Below are 9,585 nucleotides of genomic sequence, written 5' to 3'. Positions count from 1 at the left end.
GAGATCTTCCCTACAGACTTACTAATGGGGAGGGAGGGGCAGAGATCCTCCCTAGCAGCCCACTAAAGGGGAGAGAGGGGCAGGTAGGATCCTCCTTACATCTTTTCTTACTTAAATGTGAGAGGTAGAGATCCTCCCACAGCCCACTAAAAGGGGAGAGGGGTAGAGATCCTCCTTGCAGCCTACTAAAGGGAGAGGGTAGAGATCCTCCTATAGCCTTACACTAAGGGAGGGTAGATCCTCCCTACAGCCTTACTAAAAGGGGGAGAGGGTAGAGATCCTCCCTACAGCCTTACTAAAGGGGGAGAGGGGCAGAGATCCTCCTATAGCCTTACTAAAAGGGGAGAGGGTAGAGATCCTCCCTACAGCCTTACTAAATGGGGAGAGGGTAGAGATCCTCCCTACAGCCTTACTAAAGGGGGGAGAGGGTAGAGATCCCCTCCCTACAGCCTTACTAAATGGGAGAGGGGTAGAGATCCTCCCTACAGCCTTACTAAAGGGGGAGAGGGGTAGAGATCCTCCCTACAGCCTTTACTAAAGGGGGGAGAGGGGTAGAGATCCTCCCTACAGCCTTACTAAAGGGGGAGAGGTTAAAAGCTATAATAACACAAGCCCATATCTTCAACAACAAAGGCCTCCAAATATTATCCCCCCCTTTTCAAGGCCTCAGAGGAAACTTCCAGAAGTGAAGAAAACAATCGGTCAGGAAAAGAATGGCCCCAAAATATTTGTTTGACATCCAAAACAGCAAGGAGAAATCAAATACGGTCCAGAGTGCCTTTCTCAGGACTTAGAGATCCAGATATATCTAGTTAGATCCAGATAGATCTAGTTAGATCCAGATAGATCCAGTTAGATTTAGTTAGATCCAGTTAGATCCAGATAGTTCCAGATAGATCTAGTTAGATCCAGATAGATCCAGTTAGATCCAGATAGATCCAGATAGATCCAGTTAGATCTAGTTAGATCCAGTTAGATCTAGTTAGATCCAGTTAGATCCAGTTAGATCCAGTTAGATCCAGTTAGGGATCCAGATAGGATCCAGTTAGATCCATGTATTCAGTCCATGCAAAGTTAAGTTCACGACACAGTGCATTGTTTGCACAGACTGGTCTCTTTCTCATCTCCTGTATCAGCTACAGGCCAATACTGTCTCTCTGCTGACCTTAGAATTCCCTTTGGTTTTGGTGAAAAAATACATAGGAGGATCATCGCCACAGCGTAGTGCCACCTTGCTGCCTCATCTCAGGCAGACAATAGTAGATATTCCTTTCAGAGAGCTGAAGTTGTAGGAGACATTGCAAAGTCACACAATCTGCTTTTTCGCCGTCGGCGGCAGGTTTCCTGGGTGTCGTCGGCGGCGGGTTCCGTTGTCGTCGGCGGGGTTCCGTTGTCGGCGGCGGGCTCCGTTGTCGCCGGCGGGGTTCCGTTGTCATCGGTTCCAGCCCGGTCGTCGGCGGCGGTTCGTTGTCGTCGGCGGCGGGGTCCGTTGTCGTCGGCGGCGGGTTCCGTTGTCGTCGGCGGCGGGTTCCGTTGTCGGCGGGGGGCCCTGGGCGAGCCAGCGGCGGTTCCGCTTGTTGCCGCCTCAAAGTTCCGCTGTCGCCAAGCAGCGGTTGGTCTACATTTCCTCTGTTCAGTTAGATGAGGGTGTGGTCTATATTTCCCTCTGTTCAGTTAGATGAGGGTGTGGTCTGTATTTCCCTCTGTTCAGTTAGATGAGGGTGTGGTCTGTATTTCCCTCTGTTCAGTTAGATGAGGGTGTGGTCTGTATTTCCCTCTGTTCAGTTAGATGAGGGTGTGGTCTGTATTTCCCTCTGTTCAGTTAGATGAGGGTGTGGTCTATATTTCCCTCTGTTCAGTTAGATGAGGGTGTGGTCTGTATTTCCCTCTGTTCGGTTAGATGAGGGTGTGGTCTGTATTTCCCTCTGTTCAATTAGATGAGTGTGTGGTCTGTATTTCCCTCTGTTCAGTTAGATGAGGGTGTGGTCTGTCTTGTAAGAGGGGCACAGGCTCCTTCCACCTTCCACTTCCTCTGCCTGCAAGGTGGGTGATGGGAGGGATTGAAGGAGGAAGAAAATGGGGGGAGAGAGAGAGAGAGAGAGAGAGAGACAGAGAGAGAGAGAGAGACAGAGACAGAGAGAGAGAGAGAGAACGAGAGAGAGAGAACGAGAGAGACAGAGACAGAGAGAGTGAGCGCGAGAGAGAGAGAGAGCGTGAGAGAGAGTGCGAGAGTGAGCGTGAGAGAGAGCGCGAGAGAGAGCGAGCGCGAGAGAGAGAGAGAGAGAGAGAGAAAGAAAGAGCAGGTATAGCAGAATGATGAGAGGAATATAGAGGTAGGATGGAACATGGTGATGAGACATGAAGAGAAAAGAGAGGATAAACATGGTTAGAGACATGACACACCACCAGTGTTGCTCTGCTTTACATTTCTAAACCTTGAAACAAAAAAAAGATACACAGCAGAAATCCAGTCGCATAACGTTGGCAGAGCTAGCAGTCTTCTCCGCGGTCCTGATTGTTGTACCATGTACACAATCCAGTCGCATAACGTTGGCAGAGCTAGCAGTCTTCTCCGCGGTCCTGATTGTTGTACCATGTACACAAGCCATGAGAGACGCCATGAAATATTCAGTTGGATTGTGACAATCTCTGTGTCGTTGCTGCAGTCTGGGGCCTCAGCAGTCGGTGTGTGTGTCTATCTCTCTATAATAGCTGGGCACAGCTGAACACTGCAGTGTGTGTGTCTATCTCTCTATAATAGCTGGGCACAGCTGAACACTGCAGTGTGTGTGTCTATCTCCCTATAATAGCTGGGCACAGCTGAACACTGCAGTGTGTGTGTCTATCTCTCTATAATAGCTGGGCACAGCTGAACACTGCAGTGTGTGTGTCTATCTCTCTATAATAGCTGGGCACAGCTGAACACTGCAGTGTGTGTGTCTATCTCTCTATAATAGCTGGGCACAGCTGAACACTGCAGTGTGTGCGTCTATCTCTCTATAATAGCTGGGCACAGCTGAACACTGCAGTGTGTGCGTCTATCTCTCTATAATAGCTGGGCACAGCTGAACACTGCAGTGTGTGCGTCTATCTCTATAATAGCTGGGCACAGCTGAACACTGCAGTGTGTGCGTCTATCTCTCTATAATAGCTGGGCACAGCTGAACACTGCAGTGCAAAGCGTCCCTATCTCTCTATAATATAATAGCTGTGCGTCTATCTCTCTATAATAGCTGGGCACAGCTGAACACTGCAGTGTGTGCGTCTATCTCTATAAGAGCTGGGCACAGCTGAACACTGCAGTGTGTGTGTCTATCTCTCTATAATAGCTGGGCACAGCTGAACACTGCAGTGTGTGTGTCTATCTCTATAATAGCTGGGCACAGCTGAACACTGCAGTGTGTGTGTCTATCTCTCTATAAAGCTGGGCACAGCTGAACACTGCAGTGTGTGTCTATCTCTCTATAATAGCTGGGCACAGCTGAACACTGCAGTGTGTGTGTCTATCTCTCTATAATGGCTGGGCACAGCTGAACACTGCAGTGTGTGTGTATATATCTCTATAATAGCTGGGCACAGCTGAACACTGCAGTGTGTGTGTCTATCTCTCTATAATAGCTGGGCACAGCTGAACACTGTAGTGTGTGTGTCTATCTCTCTATAATAGCTGGGCACAGCTGAACACTGCAGTGTGTGTGTGTCTATCTCTCTATAATAGCTGGCACAGCTGAACACTGCAGTGTGTGTCTGTGCTGGGCACAGCTCTATCTCTATAATAGCTGGGCACAGCTGAACACTGCAGTGTGTGTGTCTATCTCTCTATAATAGCTGGGCACAGCTGAACACTGCAGTGTGTGCGACTATCTCTCTATAATAGCTGGGCTATCTCTCAGCTGAAGCTGAACACTGCAGTGTGTGCGTCTATCTCTCTATAATAGCTGGGCACAGCTGAACACTGCAGTGTGTGCGTCTATCTCTATAATAGCTGGGCACAGCTGAACACTGCAGTGTGTGCGTCTATCTCTCTATAAGAGCTGGGCACAGCTGAACACTGCAGTGTGTGTGTCTATCTCTCTATAATAGCTGGGCACAGCTGAACACTGCAGTGTGTGTGTCTATCTCTCTATAATAGCTGGGCACAGCTGAACACTGCAGTGTGTGTCTATCTCTCTATAATAGCTGGGCACAGCTGAACACTGCAGTGTGTGTGTCTATCTCTCTATAATAGCTGGGCACAGCTGAACACTGCAGTGTGTGTGTATATCTCTCTATAATAGCTGGGCACAGCTGAACACTGCAGTGTGTGTGTCTATCTCTCTATAATAGCTGGGCACAGCTGAACACTGTAGTGTGTGTCTATCTCTCTATAATAGCTGGGCACAGCTGAACACTGCAGTGTGTGTGTCTATCTCTCTATAATAGCTGGGCACAGCTGAACACTGCAGTGTGTGTGTCTATCTCTCTATAATAGCTGGGCACAGCTGAACACTGCAGTGTGTGTGTCTATCTCTCTATAATAGCTGAGCACAGCTGAACACTGCAGATGTGTGTGTCTATCTCTCTATAATAGCTGGGCACAGCTGAACACTGCAGTGTGTGTGTCTATCTCTCTATAATAGCTGGGGCACAGCTGAACACTGCTGTCCAGTGTGTGCGTCTATCTCTCTATAATAGCTGGGCACAGCTGAACACTGCAGTGTGTGTGCGTCTATCTCTCTATAATAGCTGGGCACAGCTTAACACTGCAGTGTGTGCGTCTATCTCTCTATAATAGCTGGGCACAGCTGAACACACACAGTGTGTGCGTCTATCTCTCTATAATAGCTGGGCACAGCTGAACACTGCAATGTGTGCGTCTATCTCTCTATAGCTAGCTGGGCACAGCTGAACACACAGTATTAATTATCTCTCCTATAATAGCTGGGCTGGCTGAACACTACAGTGTGTGCGTCTATCTCTCTATAATAGCTGGGCACAGCTGAACACTGCAGTGTGTGCGTCTATCTCTCTATAATAGCCTGGGCTGGCTGAACACTACAGTGTGTGCGTCTATCTCTCTATAATAGCTGGGCACAGCTGAACACTGCAGTGTGTGCGTCTATCTCTATAAGAGCTGGGCACAGCTGAACACTGCAGTGTGTGTGTCTATCTCTCTATAATAGCTGGGCACAGCTGAACACTGCAGTGTGTGTGTCTATCTCTCTATAATAGCTGGGCACAGCTGAACACTGCAGTGTGTGTGTCTATCTCTCTATAATAGCTGGGCACAGCTGAACACTGCAGTGTGTGTGTCTATCTCTCTATAATAGCTGGGCACAGCTGAACACTGCAGTGTGTATATCTCTATAATAGCTGGGCACAGCTGAACACTATTGTGTGTCTCTATCTCTAATAGCTGGGCACAGCTGAACACTGCAGTGTGTGTGTCTATCTCTCTATAATAGCTGGGCACAGCTGAACACTGCAGTGTGTGTGTCTATCTCTCTATAATAGCTGGCACAGCTGAACACTGCAGTGTGTGTGTCTATCTCTCTATAATAGCTGGGCACAGCTGAACACTGCAGTGTGTGTGTCTATCTCTCTATAATAGCTGGGCAAGCTAGCTGGGCATCTCTCAGCTGGGCACAGCTGAACACTGCAGTGTGTGCGTCTATCTCTATAATAGCTGGGCACAGCTGAACACTGCAGTGTGTGCGTCTATCTCTCTATAAGAGCTGGGCACAGCTGAACACTGCAGTGTGTCGTCTATCTCTCTATAAGAGCTGGGCACAGCTGTCAGTGTGTGTGTCTATCTCTCTATAATAGCTAGGCACAGCTGAACACTGCAGTGTGTGTGTCTATCTCTCTATAATAGCTGGGCACAGCTGAACACTGCAGTGTGTGTGTCTATCTCTCTATAATAGCTGGGCACAGCTGAACACTGCAGTGTGTGTGTCTATCTCTCTATAATAGCTGGGCACAGCTGAACACTGCATTGTGTGTGTATATCTCTCTATAATAGCTGGCACAGCTGAACACTGCAGTGTGTGTGTCTATCTCTCTATAGCTGGGCACAGCTGGAACACTGTAGTGTGTGTGTCTATCTCTATAATAGCTGGGCACAGCTGAACACTGCAGTGTGTGTGTCTATCTCTCTATAATAGCTGGGCACAGCTGAACACTGCAGTGTGTGTGTCTATCTCTCTATAATAGCTGGGCACAGCTGAACACTGCAGTGTGTGTGTCTATCTCTATAATAGCTGGGCACAGCTGAACACTGCAGTGTGTGTGTGTCTATCTCTCTATAATAGCTGGGCACAGCTGAACACTGCAGTGTGTGTCTATCTCTCTATAATAGCTGGGCACAGCTGAACACTGCAGTGTGTGTGTATATCTCTCTATAATAGCTGGGCACAGCTGAACACTGCAGTGTGTGTGTCTATCTCTCTATAATAGCTGGGCACAGCTGAACACTGTAGTGTGTGTGTCTATCTCTCTATAATAGCTGGGCACAGCTGAACACTGCAGTGTGTGTGTCTATCTCTCTATAATAGCTGGGCACAGCTGAACACTGCAGTGTGTGTGTCTATCTCTCTATAATAGTTGGCACAGCTGAACACTGCAGTGTGTGTGTCTATCTCTCTATAATGGCTGGGCACAGCTGAACACTGCAGTGTGTGTGTCTATCTCTCTATAATAGCTGGGCACAGCTGAACACTGCAGTGTGTGTGTCTATCTCTCTATAATAGCTGGGCACAGCTGAACACTGCAGTGTGTGTCTATCTCTCTATAATAGCTGGGCACAGCTGAACACTGCAGTGTGTGTGTCTATCTCTCTATAATAGCTGGGCACAGCGAACACTGCAGTGTGTGTGACTATCTCTCTCTATAATAGCTGGGCACAGCTGAACACTGCAGTGTGTGTGTCTATCTCTCTATAATAGCTGGGCACAGCTGAACACTGCAGTGTGTGTGTCTATCTCTCTATAATAGCTGCACAGCTGAACACTGCAGTGTGTGTGTCTATCTCTCTATAATAGCTGAGGCACAGCTGAACACTGCAGTGTGTGTGTCTATCTCTCTATAATAGCTGGGCACAGCTGAACACTGCAGTGTGTGTGTCTATCTCTCTATAATAGCTGGGCACAGCTGAACACTGCAGTGTGTGTGTCTATCTCTCTATAATAGCTGGGTACAGCTGAACACTGCAGTGTGTGTGTATATCTCTCTATAATAGCTGGGCACAGCTGAACACTGGGCAGTGTGTGTGTCTATCTCTCTATAATAGCGGGCACAGCTGAACACTGCAGTGTGTGTGACTATCTCTCTATAATAGCTGGGCACAGCTGAACACTGCAGTGTGTGTGTCTATCTCTCTATAATAGCTGGGCACAGCTGAACACTGCAGTGTGTGTGTCTATCTCTCTATAATAGCTGGGCACAGCTGAACACTGCAGTGTGTGTGTCTATCTCTCTATAATAGCTGGGCACAGCTGAACACTGTAGTGTGTGTGTCTATCTCTCTATAATAGCTGGGCACAGCTGAACACTGCAGTGTGTGTGTCTATCTCTCTATAATAGCTGGGCACAGCTGAACACTGCATTTGAACTTCTCTTAAAAAATTGCAGAAAAAAGGAAGCAAAAAATAACTGGGACTTCAGATATTCCCTGTCCTGTAACTGACTGCTTATGTTGTCTAATGTCACTAGAGGGATTATTCTAGAACAGTGTCCACCTGTGGACACGCAGATCCTATGTCAGTCACATGGCTGAGTGTGAACAGTGACCGATTCAGAGGCAAAACAACGATTACTTTCAGTCAGATGTGTTGGTACTGGAACGAACACAATGTTGTTCCTACGGTACGGAGCTGATGAAATATTAAATCATCATACATAAAAGGTTGAATGTTAAGCGGTTTAAATCTCACACTGTGCATAATGTTCTGGTCATGATCTCACGCACGCACGCACACACACACACACTCACCTCTGGAGGAAACAGTGGCTATACCGCCGTGCACACTGTGCTGACTGTAAACTCTGTCTCGTTGGCCAGGATGTCGGTGGGCTGGATGTTGCGGTCGTACATGGGGTTCTCAAACGTAGCTCTACCATTAGTGTTCTCATGGCCTGAATAGCTGTTAAACGGTACCTTAGGTCTTCTCCTGAGACAGAGAGAGAGAGAGAGAGAGAGAGAAGGTGAGAAAGAGAGAGAGAGAGAGACAGAGAGAGAGAGAGAGAGAGAGAGAGAGAAGGAGAGAAAGACAGAAAGAGAAAGGAGAGAGAGAGAGAGAGAGAGAGAGAAGGAGAGAGAGAGAGAGGAAAGGTGGGAGAAGAGAGATAGAAAGAGAGAGAGAGAGAGAGAGAGAAGAGAGATAGAGATAGAGAAATAGAGAGAGGGAGAGAGAAAGAAAGAGAGAGAGATACGAGAGAGAGAGAGATAGTGAATATGAGACAGTGAAACAAAGACGTTATTTCAGGCAGATCTTTAACCTTCTAGCTACAGTGGTGTTATTATGTCTGTAGTATACTGTATCTATAGTGGTGTTATTATGTCTGTAGTATACTGTATCTATAGTGGTGTTATTATGTCTGTTTTTAGCTACAGTGATGTTATTATGTCTGTAGTATACTGTATCTATAGTGGTGTTGTTATGTCTGTAGGTTTAGAAGGTTTGTATATTGTATCATAGGGTACCTGTGTTTGTAGAGGTATAGAGGGTCAGTATATTGTATCATAGGGTGCCTGTGTTTGTATAGATGTAGAGGGTACCTGTGTAGAGGTATAGAGGGTACCTGTGTTTGTAGAGGTGCAGAGGGTCAGTATATTGTATCATAGGGTACCTGTGTTTGTAGAGGTATAGAGGGTACCTGTTTTTGTAGAGGTATAGAGGGTACCTGTGTTTGTAGAGGTATAGAGGGTACCTGTGTTTGTAGAGGTGTAGAAGGTCAGTATATTGTATCATAGGGTACGGTACCTGTGTTTGTAGAGGTGTAGAGGGTCAGTATATTGTATCATAGGGTACCTGTGTTTGTAGAGGTATAGAGGGTCAGTATATTGTATCATATGATCATATGAGACCTGTGTTTGTATAGAGAGTGTTTATAGAGGGTACCTGTGTTTGTAGAGGTGCAGAGGGTCAGTATATTGTATCATATGAGACCTGTGTTTTGTAGAGGTATAGAGGGTACCTGTGTTTGTAGAGGTATAGAGGGTACCTGTGTTTGTAGAGTGTGCAGAGGGTCACCTGTGTTTGTATCATAGGTTACCTGTGTTTGTAGAGGTATAGAGGGTACCTGTGTTTGTAGAGGTATAGAGGGTACCTGTGTTTGTAGAGGTATAGAGGGTACCTGTGTTTGTAGAGGTATAGAGGGTACCTGTGTTTGTAGAGGTATAGAGGGTACCTGTGTTTGTAGAGGTATAGAGGGTACCTGTGTTTGTAGAGGTATAGAGGGTACCTGTGTTTGTAGAGGTATAGAGGGTACCTGTGTTTGTAGAGGTATAGAGGGTACCTGTGTTTGTAGAGTACAGAAACCTGTGTTTGTAGAGGTATAGAGGGTACCTGTGTTTGTAGAGGTATAGAGGGTACCTGTGTTTGTAGA

The 9,585-nt window shown here is 46.9% G+C and overlaps 1 long non-coding RNA gene across 1 annotated transcript in view; it reads right to left on the bottom strand.

The window, feature by feature from the left end:
* Nucleotides 1-1,637: 1,637 nt before the first annotated feature.
* Nucleotides 1,638-9,585, bottom strand: part of LOC121841480 — a 10,454-nt gene continuing 2,506 nt past the window's right edge. Inside the window, exons 3-4 of the long non-coding RNA XR_006080507.1 lie at nt 7,970-8,147; nt 1,638-2,036 (exon numbers count right to left, since the gene is read on the bottom strand). This is a non-coding gene — a long non-coding RNA (uncharacterized LOC121841480). The remainder of the gene's footprint in view (nt 2,037-7,969; nt 8,148-9,585) is intronic.

Source organism: Oncorhynchus tshawytscha, linkage group LG31, assembly GCF_018296145.1.
Source record: "Oncorhynchus tshawytscha isolate Ot180627B linkage group LG31, Otsh_v2.0, whole genome shotgun sequence".
In the NCBI taxonomy this organism is placed as follows: Eukaryota; Metazoa; Chordata; class Actinopteri; order Salmoniformes; family Salmonidae; genus Oncorhynchus; species Oncorhynchus tshawytscha.
This window is presented reverse-complemented; position numbering and strand designations above follow the sequence as displayed.